The following is an 11,230-nucleotide window of genomic DNA, read 5'->3' as shown; positions in this document are numbered from 1 at the left end:
CACAATTGTTGTAATTACGATCTGAAGCCTATTAAATATTAAATTTTGCAAGTAGTCCTTTTACTTCATCGGGGTTATTACTTAGTTATTGCAAGGGTGAATTGTGTTATATGGTAATATGGCAATAAAGGACACTTTTAAAAATCAGATAAAGTAGTGTTTTTATTCAAAAGTTTAAGGCTTATAAAATACACATATATCTTTTTCTTAATTACTTTACTATCTAAAAACTTATCCCATTGGATATTTATGAAAAAAAACTCATTAATAACTAATTAATCAAATTTTATACACTCATTTAAAGTACACAAATAATGAACAACAAATAATATGAGCTAAAGTCCAATTTTAACGTGTTCGAGTGAAATATCTTAATTGAATGCAAATCTTAATATATACATACATGTAAATTACTTGACACGATGTTTGTACTCCATGGACTCTTAACTTACCTGAACGATTTTAATCAAATTTGTATACTATATGAAGTTTTATCCAACTTGAAAGATGGGATAGCTAACACCTCTAGATATGATCGCAATATTATTTTATTGCAAATTATAGAAGTCTATTATTTGACAGAATATTTTTTCGGATATAAAAAGTAATTACTTGAATCTATCAGTCATCGGAATATAAAGTTGATGTTGACAAAATTAACTTCCTGATACAACAGTTGTTACCAGGTGTTCTGATGTCTTCTAAATCAATCGATACTGTTTTTAATGAAAATGATAGTGTACATTTTATAAATAATAGGTATATACAAATAATTTAAATATTATTATATACACACATAAGTGATAAATTACTTTTAATAAGATATTACAGTTTTTTAATAAAATAGAATCTATGTAATCTAATAATCTATCGGGTGCCTAGTACCTCAACTGGAGATTGGGTTCCAACCCCAGTGGAAAGTTGTTGGGGGCAGCAAACGAGAGAGGTGTGGAGAGTGTTTCCACTAAGGCATCTCTATTTATCCAGACGGCAGCGGAGGAATTCCCGAGATGGAATTAACGGTGGCGTCTACAGTTCCAGTAAGGTTGAACTACTTAGTGAACACCTTATAGCGCTTCTTCGACTTATTCGGAGCCAAGGCCTGTAAGGAGCGGTTTTATCCGGCTCCCCATCCTTGAAGTTATACTTAGGATCTGGCCCTCCAGGTTGGGGGTTGTGCGTCGGGGTGACTTCCTGGCCACGTAAAAGCTTTCATAGTTTCGAAGCACCAACAAGCCTCGGATACGGACGGATTTACTGTTGACAACCAACGCAAACGAATAAAGGAGTGTTAGGTCCCTTAACAGACCAGGTGCGGCCGAAGAATTAACGGAGGCTATAAAACGATATAAAGCAAATATCACCGCCATCCATGAAATACGATGGAATGGGCCGGGCAAAAAGAGGATGAAAAACTGCGATATTTACTATGGTGACTGCTACCACGAAAACCAACACCGCTTATTTGGATGCGGATTCGTCATCGGAGCCATACTTAGGCAAGAAGTCTTGAGCTACAGGTGCATCAATGAGCGCCTCATGACCATAAGCATCAAGGATGGAGAATTCACTCTGCTCCATAAAGGTTGGAAACAACTAAACAGAACCTTTTGATGTCAAAAAAGGTTTTAGACAAGGTGATGCGCTGTCGTGCGATTTTTTTAACATCGTGCTTGAAAGAATTGTGCAGAGCTCACACGTCAACACTAGAGGCACTATCTTTCAAAAGTCTGTCCAATTACTGGCATATGCTGATGACATTGACATAATCGGAAGAACTCAGCGTGATGTCAATGGGGCTTTTGTGAGTATCGAGGCAGAGGCGGCAAAAATGGGTTTAACGGTTAATGAGGGCAAAACAAGGTATATGCTGTTGTCAAGAAAGGATATACAACGCCGACGTCTAGGTCAAAACGTCACCATCGACAGACGTAACTTTAAGTTAGTCAAGGACGCCGTCTACCAAGGCTCCACTGTAAACGCAGAAAAAAACACCAGCGCTGAGATCAAACGCAGAATAACTCTTGCTAACCGCTGTTTCTTTGGACTAAGAAAGCAATTGAGTGGTAAAGTCCTCTCTCGAGGGACCAAAGTGTTGCTATATAAGACCCTTATCATCCCCGTCCTGCTATACGGTGCAGAAGCATGGACCATGACAAAAGCGGATGAAAGCACCTTGGGTCGCTTCGAGAGAAAAGTTCTTCGTGTGATCTACGGTCCCGTATGCATGGGAGTGGAGGAGAAGATGGAACGACGAACTGTACGGGCTGTACAGCGACGTAGACTTAGCCAGAAGAGTAAAAGTCCAACGACTAAGATGGCTGGGTCACGTAGAGCACATGGAAACCAATGCTCCGGCCCGGAAAGTCTTCGAATCCGCACCCACAGGACAGCGCAGTACAGGAAGACCGCGGATCAGGTGGCGCGCACAAGTGGAAGGTGACCTCACCCAACTTGGAGCGCGAAACTGGAGACATCTAGCTAGGGACCGAGCTAGATAAAGAAGTTTGTTGTGTGAGGCCCTAGTTCACACAGGACTGTAGCGCCACCTTAAGTAAGTAAGCAAGAATCTATGTTAAAAGCATGGTGGTGCCCAGCCCATGTCTGATTTTCTCCTACCGTTTCCCTTAAATACATAGCTTAAAATAATGTAAAATGACAAAACCGTAAGCCACAGCAACGCGTGACCTGGTCAGCTAGTAATATGTAGTAAAACGCACTACTGGATCGCAAGAACTGCACGAACATCCTGTATACAAAGAGTCTATTTAAAAATAGTACCTGTAATTACAAATTTGATAATATGTATATATGCAAAATATTATTTTATAAAATTAAAAAAAGTTAGATCGTTTTTTGTATATTAATTTTTGGTCAATGTGTTAAATGTTTCAATTAAAAAATATTTATAAAAATCAAAAAACAAGTTTTTGATTATCAAATATTTGTATACGACACACAGACACTGCCCATTGCCCACTGCCCACTAGAGGTGCATTTACCACTGACCACTGACCACTGACCACTGACCACTGACCACTGTCCACTGACCACTGACCACTGACCACTGACCACTGACCACTGACCACTGACCACTGACCACTGACCACTGACCACTGACTACTGACCACTGACCACTGACCATTGACCATTGACCATTGACCATTGACCATTGACCATTGACCATTGACCATTGACCATTGACCATTGACCATTGACCATTGACCACTGACCACTGACCACTGACCACTGACCACTGACCACTGACCATTGACTATTGACCATTGACCACTGACCACTGACCACTGACCACTGACCACTGACCACTGACCACTGTCCACTGACCACTGACCACTGACCACTGACCACTGACTACTGACTACTGACCACTGACCACTGACCACTGACAACTGACCACTGACCACTGACCATAGACCACTGCAGGTGCATTTACCACTGACCACTGCAGTTGCACTTGCACTTACCACTCACCACTTGTATTTACCACTGACCACTGCCACTCAATGTTTCACAGTTAATTCATACTTGTAATTAATAATTTCATGATGCATAGTTATTTAAAATTATACTACACGATTGTAGTAATCTAATACTAATTACAATTAAGAGGTAATATTTAAATATAGTTTGATGCGTCTATGATGAGAGCTGATGATGAACTCTCTTAATAAGTATTTAAGCTGAAGCTGAGCTTGTTGACGGATGTTTGTTTTTATACTCATCAAACACACACAAATATTTTTTTAATTTCAAATTTAGAAAAATAATATTTTTAAACTGAGACAAAGAGTTAGACTTTCTTACTAAAACATTTTTTAAAAATTTTTGATGGATATTTAAATCTGTTAAACCCATCTAAAAATACAAAAAAAAAAAACGTTCCAAATTTAAAGTTTTATTTTTATTGTTCCCAAAAGTACACCTTTTTTGAAAAATGGAATGGCAACGAAAAGTATGCAAAAAGTAGCTATGACTTTTCAGAATTTAATTAACTACCTTCAGGAGTAAATCAAATTCTTATATGCGAAAAGTTTCGTTTTTATTTGAGCAAACGCAAAGTAATTATAATATTTAAGAAAATTGTCCAGAACTTTTAAAAGTTGCATACAAACACAGTACATGACGTTGTTAAGAAAATCAGGAAATATCAAAAGCTTTTAATGTCAAAATGGAAGATAAAATTGGAGGCTACGCATTCCACATTGCTGTTGTCTGTTTTAAGAAACAATAACTATTCTTAACAATATTACATTAATTAATTGTTTGGCCAAACAGTCCATTGAGAACCAGGGTCTAGTGACTTACAACTCTCAACTATTCTTGTGTGCGAGTACTGTTGTCAAGGATGGAGGAGACCTGCAGCTCAAGCGTGCACTTTTAAAATACTCGTCGTTTGGATAGAACGCCCCGAAAATTAAATTGTTGGTCGAAGACATAGCTCTTGCAATGTGATCGAGCCACGTTGTATAGGACCTCGTTGGAATAGTAATGCACGCTAGAAGATTCGGCTGTTCGATATAAGCCGGTACAGCGTCGCACAGTGGTGCGAGAGCGGAAAAAAGTCTTTTTAAGAAGTTATATTTATCCTTTTAAATTTTATGTTTAAGTACTCTTATATAACCCGAGCGTATGATTTAAAAGTATTTTTCAACATATATATTGTATGTTCTGATTTACAAGCCCTCAAAGTTGAAAAATAATTTTACTCAAATCGCGATCCGTATTTTCAACAAATTTTGAGATGTTTTTTTCCGAAGTTCCTTTAAATAAATTCTCTAGCTTCTTAAATAATTTAATTGGTCTATTTTCGATTATCTAAAATAAAAAAAAATGATTATTTATAAAAGATACCTTCTATAAGTAGTCTGAAGCTTAAGTACTAGGAAAAAATGTGTTTTTTTAAACTTTTTGATTTCAAAAAAAAGCTCCAAGAGACTCCAAGAAAGTAAGTATGCCAGCATATGCTCCATGCATTTATGTAAAAGCACAGAAAAAATCAGCTGCAGATACGTGCAGATGTGGAAGTTATGATCAAAAATGTTTCACTGAATCGGATTTCAAAAAACTGCGTTTTGACGGTGGTGTTTACCAAAAAGTTTGATTTCTTCGTTATTAATTGTCAGAATGAACTGGTTAAGCCCATTATTTTAAGAAAAAATGTCAAACTTTATTTTAAAAATAAAACAAAATTAATACATTGACACAGGTCTGAGAATTTCGATTTTTGCGAAACCATTTATTTCTGCCCGGAAATTTTTTTCAACTTTGAACTCAATTTTCTTGGAAAGAACACACGAAAAGCAATATAGTTTTATGATATTTTAAATTGTATGATAGAGCTTAAAAAAAATAAAGAAAAGGATTAGGGATAATCCTTTATTTTTTTAGTTTTTTGCTAAAAGTAGGGCAGGTAGAAATAAAAAAGGTGTTATTTTTAAAGTTTTATTGCTTTGTTTTTGTTGTGTATTGCGTAATTTTGTATTACCTGTCTTATTAGAATAAAATCTCTTACTTAAATCTATATATATAAAGGATTAAATTAAAAAAAAGTCAGTATTGATCATCATTGTCGATCTTGTAAAACAAGGTACGGGGACAAGTAATGACGGCAACACCTCCAGAAGATTTTTTGCAAATCCAACCATGACTTCAGAAATCACTGGAGTTAGTGAATCCCTAATTCGGCGGTTTGCTGTTGTCCTTGAAGTAATAACGTCGAATGAAAAATTAGATTTAAAAAAAAGTGCAGCTTACATGTGGGAAACTGCTGAATTGTTTGTTGAGAAATATAAATGGTACAATATGCCAGCAACCGTACATAAGATTTTGATCCATGGAGAAGAAATAATTAAAAGCTGTGCATTTCCTGTTGGATCGCTCTCCGAGGAAGCCCAAGAATGCCGAAATAAGGATTATAAAGCCTACCGCAGGTTTCATTCGAGAAAATGCAGCCGAATTGCGACGAATGAAGATGTGATGCATCACATACTCATATCCTCAGATCCAATAATAACAGGTTTAAGGCCACAGGCAACAAAGAAAATACTTCCAATCAGCGTAGACGCTAAAAATCTCATTTTAGCGTCATAAAATTACTACTTCATAATTGTTTTTTATTTATTTTTTGTATGTATTTATCTATTTATTTATTTAATTTTATAATATACATAGTTAGTAATAATATTTTGTTCAAAATAAAAAAGTTAAGATTTTACTTAAAAAAAAACTTTTATTTAAATATAACATCAAAAGCCTCAAATTTTAGAAAAATGTCAATAACTTTTTTTCTAATAATTTTTTCTTGACCAAATTTTGACCAAGCATGTATAAGACTAATCTTAACATGTGTTTAAAATTTCATTAAAATTCGTTTAGAAGTTCAGATTTTACAGACTTTTTTCCGCTCTCCGTTCAGATTTTACAGACTTTTTTCCGCTCTCCCATACAAACCGAACCACTGTGCGTCGTAAACACTGCCGCTCGAACACCCGAAACTTCTTCATCAGGAAAATGACAACGTTGAACCACACAGGACAACCATAAACGATCATCAGCTGTATGAGAACCACGTAGCAAATTACCTTCACTCTGGGGTCAACCCGACTGCTGTTTCGTCTGAGCGAAATTTCCTCTGGCCCTGGTCAGAGCAGCATTTATATGTCTGTCGAAATATAAATACTGATCTAACCAGATACCGAGGTCTTCTCCGACTTCTGGACATTTATTTTCAGTTTCCAGTCGTCGCAATATCGCTGAATCTTGTCAAAATCACGCTGCAAGAGAATTCTAATAACCTCAACCTTTCGGGCCGTTCTGTACGCAATTAGATCGTCGGCGTACGCAATTGCCTTTGTAAGACTACCTATCAGATCGCTGGTATAAATGCTGAAGAGAATCGGCGAATTCACCGCTACCTGTTGAAGACCCTTTTTAATTGAGAATGTTGTGGTAGAAGTTACACTGCCACTTTTGACAACAAACTTTCTACCATTAAGCATATCATAAAGTATATACAACAATGGCTTGCTTATGCCAAGCCTGCTCAGTTTTAGGTAAAAACTCTCTAACCATTCGGTGACAAAGGCCTTTTCCAAATCAACCAGAACAGCACCTGTGTATTGTTGTTTTGATTTATTCCATTGAATATCAGAAACGAGTTTAGACGCATGACTTGTGTCATGACCCGCCTTGAACCCGAACTGTTTATCCAAAATTATTTTGTTGTCCACAACAAACTTAGTCAGAGCCCTATTGGTTATGTTTTTGAAAACTTTGCTGGTGCTCGGAAGAAGACTTATCGACCGAAGATTTGACGGGTTGGAGTTGTCCTTTCCCTTTTTCGGTAGAGGATGGACCACAATGATCTTAAAATGTACTGGAGAATATGCAATATTGAAGAGCGTGGTGTAAATCTCAATTGCCTCCATCGGTAAATGTCTTAGTACAACGTTGGATATACCATCGACACCTGCTGACTTCTTGTTTCTTATTGCATTAAAGATTAGCTGAAGCTCAACCTTCGTCACTAACAAGGGACTTGGTCCTGTTTGCTCGCCGATTTTGGCATTTGCCAAGGAATCGTCATTGAATCGCATGAAACCGCGGTTCTCAGATCGCCATTGTTTCATATAATTTTGAAGGTAAAAGTGATTAAGTAGGGCTCTGTTTTCCAGGTCGTGGTTGGGGCGAATGCTTACATTCACCTTGTACACTTGCTGGAAAGCAGCTCCCACCGCCTCCACTTTTTCCTTCCGATCTTCAATTATAAAAAAGTCATCGTCAAAAATGGCTTCTTCTGGATCTATTTGCGCTGTCCTGAGTACGTCCCTGTTCTCTTCAGTTCTTTGGAGTTTCAGAAACGGAAGGTCATCATTTTAGGGAACATGTTGCGGTCCCCGTACTTGTTAATTGATAACCTATAGTTCTGCTCAATCAAAAGATTGACATTTTTTTTGACTTCAGTGTCCTTACCTCCAAGACAATCACTACAACAATAACAATATGGTATTCCGAAATTCGGCTCACTAGTAAAGTGTTATGAATACCTAGAAGTCCTAGGAGTCTAATAAAATGATCTTACCAGAGAAACGCAAATACATAAATCTATTTGATTAGATTATGGTTTATATAAAATAATGAAAGTCAAGGAATGCAAATGTTTTTGTTATATGTTTAACATTTTAATGTGTTCTTTTGATTGTTACTCAAAAGATTCTCTTTTATATTTGTATCGTTTTTGAATTTGTTATTAAAATCCACAGCAGAGCATTTAAATCAAAATTAACCTATGAAATAACAATTATAAAACTCTTACGAGTAACTATTTAAAAAGGTTTCCATAAGCTGATACCTTTTAAAATATGTGTCTTATGAGACAAATGTTTTTATTAAGTAAATTAAAAAGATACATTATTTAATAAACTGAAAGCGAAAATTCAACCAATATTGTTTTAATTCATTGCACGATTATTTACATTTAAATCATCAAATCAACTTCGTAAGAAACAAAATAATTTGAATATTTGATTAGTTAATTTTTGCAAAGAAGATAAATTTGTATCCATGCTTTGCTAATGAGGATTCAAAAATGCAATTGATAAGGAGCGCTTTAATTTCTTTGATCTTTTTTTCATTTTGCGAAATAAAATTTACTCTAAAACAATCTTTTTTTTTTAGTTTCATAAGTCAAAACTGCAAATGTTGGTTTATTTTTAATCTTTTAAGAAACGGAATATTTAAAAATGGCTTTGACTTTATTTGTGGTCATTTTAGTTTTGCGAAATGTAATTTTTGCAGCTGAATTTAGGAAATAGATCCTTCAAATTACTGTTCAATGCATTTAAGTAGTACCGAAATACTTTTCTACGTATTTCTTGGTCGTGGCTAAAAATTCTCCTGAACAGAACCGTCACCCTGTTGATAGGGCGTCATGAATAAAAAAATTATTAAATGAAACATATATTAAGATTTAAAAGTAAGTAATCGCTTTATTGTTTATCATGTGAATCATAATTATTAACAGAAATCAGTTTTATTATCATTGTAGTGCTTTGTGATATACGATGTTTTTTGTTTGATTACTTAGACAAACAAATTTGACGGTTTTTTAATTAATTAATAATTAATTAATTGAAGATTGTGAGGTGGCAATCCTGGCAAATCCAGCGAGTTTACAAATTCCGGTGGATAGTTGACTACATCATCTTGGTTAGTAGGCGGATAAACTGATTTATATATCCTCGGTTCGCTTGTAATTTGTTCTTGAATTTTGAAATTTAATTCATTTACATCTATGTTTTTGCACCCAACATAGCTCGTTGGCTCAACCAATTATGGATTCTGTAACTTTGAGAAACATCTGCGAACACCTTCTGAATAAGTTTATCTTTTGACTGCATTAACTGACAACAACTTTGAGGAAAGTTAATACAGCCAGTCAACATGCCTATAGGAAATTTGACATTACCAATGTCAATGAGTTGTTTAGAGAATATATTTCCAGATTGGTCATTTTGCAACTAGACATGCATATTCTTATTTAAATGAACTACTATTGACATGTTTCCGCAAATTGGAGGACTTTAGACATGCATTGATTTCATCAACTGGCGTTGATCGTAGAATTACTGGCAATTTTTGACGAAAATCCCGTTAATCATTGCATCACCAAATATGATATTGTTGATTCGTAGATCTTTTAAAGTTCTGTCTAAAGCCTCCAAAGATTTTTTATGTGACATCGCACATTCATCCTAATCAATCAATTTACATTGCTACAAAACGTTTTACATTGCAGAGTTCTTCGAGATGTTGCAGGTTGGAGTTTCATTGCATATTTTATGGCAATGTTAGTGCTGAATGGGCTGTTCGACCACCTTCAAGCAAAGTTACTGCGAATTCCGACGAAGCGAAGGCAAGTGCAATTTTATTTTGTGAGCGAATTGTTGCTAATCATCAAAAAAGTTTTTCCTGTACCATCAGTTGCATCTAAAATACAAATCCCTCCAGTTTCATCATTTGGTACTTTCATGAGGGTATCAAACACATACTTCTGTTGTTCAATCAACAGTCCAACTCTTGGTTAAAAGCATCATGTATTGGACGATTAGGCGCTGTCAAGCCTAATAAATTGAACTAATATTTTGTTTGCCATCATCAAGCACATGTCCTCAATTGAAATCAATGCTTCATAGCAAATTTCTTTACTGATTTATTTGGATTTCCCATTCTACTCCGTATTCGGTACAAAATATCATCCCACAGAAGCAAAAAGAAAAGCGATGTTGTTATGGTTTTTCTGGACACTATTTGAAATTTTCTCGCCGTAAAAAACATCCTCGAACTTCAATGAACATTTAAAAAAAAGAATTGGCCAAATTGGTCCAGGCGTTGTTGAGTTATGCGCTTACCAACACATTTTGCGATTCATTTTTAAATATGTATATAAAAAGATGATATGGTCAACTTGAAGTTATTCTCCAAAATATGTAATTATTTATTATTAAAAAAATCAAACTCGCTCATAACTCACTTTGTTAATTTAAAAATAACTTTCCACAAAAAATATCCATTAAGAGGTTTTATTTTGAATAAACTGCTATTTTAGCAGCTGTCACTCTTGAATCTGTCAATTTGCGACATTTTCAAAAAAATTACTCCTGGCCGTGTTGTTTCTCTAAAAGCTGATCTTTGAAACTATATTTTTTTGCCGTATTTAATTTAAAAAACATTGTCATTCAAATGGTAGATATGTGGATTGAAGAGGACACAAGCGCCCACAGGTTTAAGAGTTAAATCAAGGCCGGTCCGAACCTTCCGAGGAGCTAACATCGACATGTACCTTGTTGTAGCCAAGGTAGAACTTTGGGTTTCCAGACCCAAGGCAAAAGAGGAAGATACTGGAAGAAGAAACAACGCCGAATGTTGAGTTTGGAGCCAAAAAGTCTACAGTCGATAAAGTATTCACATCACGGTTTTTTAAGTGATTGGTAAGTCATCTTAAATACATATAAGGTATAACTGCTTGCAAGCTTTACGAGCAGAAGAGAAGAGAGGAACACCTGGGCTTCTTAGATGGAAAAAAGAGAGCATGAGAAGCGTGCGATCGAGGAGATAGAGGGATGTCACAAAAAGAATGAGGTGAGTAAGTTTAACCAAAAGGTAGAAAAATCCTCCCAAATGTACAAACCATTAACCGAAGTCTAAAAGG

The sequence above is a fragment of the Eupeodes corollae genome, chromosome 1 (genome assembly GCF_945859685.1).
Source record: "Eupeodes corollae chromosome 1, idEupCoro1.1, whole genome shotgun sequence".
In the NCBI taxonomy this organism is placed as follows: Eukaryota; Metazoa; Arthropoda; class Insecta; order Diptera; family Syrphidae; genus Eupeodes; species Eupeodes corollae.
Note: the sequence above shows the minus strand (reverse complement) of the source record.